Here is a 672-nt window from a genome sequence, read left to right as displayed (position 1 = left end):
ACACGCCATTAGAACAGATGAGGGAGAGAACTGATTAAAAGTAATATATGATTAGGTATTATTTTCATGACAAGAGTTCAGAATAAGAGCTGCATAGTAAAGTGGACTTGGCGGAGTGGGCGTGGGGTGAGGGGATTGTAGGACAACGAAATAATTTTTTTTTCTTTTCAAAGAGAAAAGTGAACTGGGGGGAGGGGTGGGGAGAGAGAAAAAAGGCAACAATGACTGAATGGAAACCCAAAGTCTCTATAAACTTTCATTAAAATCTCAATTAAAAAAAAAAATAGGCTAGGAGGGGGAGGGGCTGGAGGAAGATAATACAGGTATTCAGCACCATGCCTGACACAGAGTTAGTTCTCTCTTACCTCATTTAGGTTTCCCTCTCTTTTTTGTCTGATTTAAACTTCATAGCCAGTCATTGTTATCAACTTTCCTGCTTCTTTCTATTTTTAAAAAAAGCATTTTTTTTCTTGCTTCATAATTTCCTTTAGTCTACTGGTGAAATGACAATGCTAGTTGGGCCCTAGGCCCCTCCTCCTTTCTTCCTACCTGCACCTGCACAACTAAATGTAACTATGGAAAAATATGCAAAATGCTACCAGGTTTCACTTTAACCATCAGTAAACTCAGAGAATAGCTGTGGTGAAGCAGGCTGCCAACCTGTCAGGCTAC

The sequence above is a fragment of the Elephantulus edwardii genome, unplaced genomic scaffold, assembly GCF_000299155.1.
Source record: "Elephantulus edwardii isolate Elephantulus edwardi_28Jun2011 unplaced genomic scaffold, EleEdw1.0 scaffold00064, whole genome shotgun sequence".
Taxonomy (NCBI): Eukaryota; Metazoa; Chordata; class Mammalia; order Macroscelidea; family Macroscelididae; genus Elephantulus; species Elephantulus edwardii.
This window is presented reverse-complemented; position numbering follows the sequence as displayed.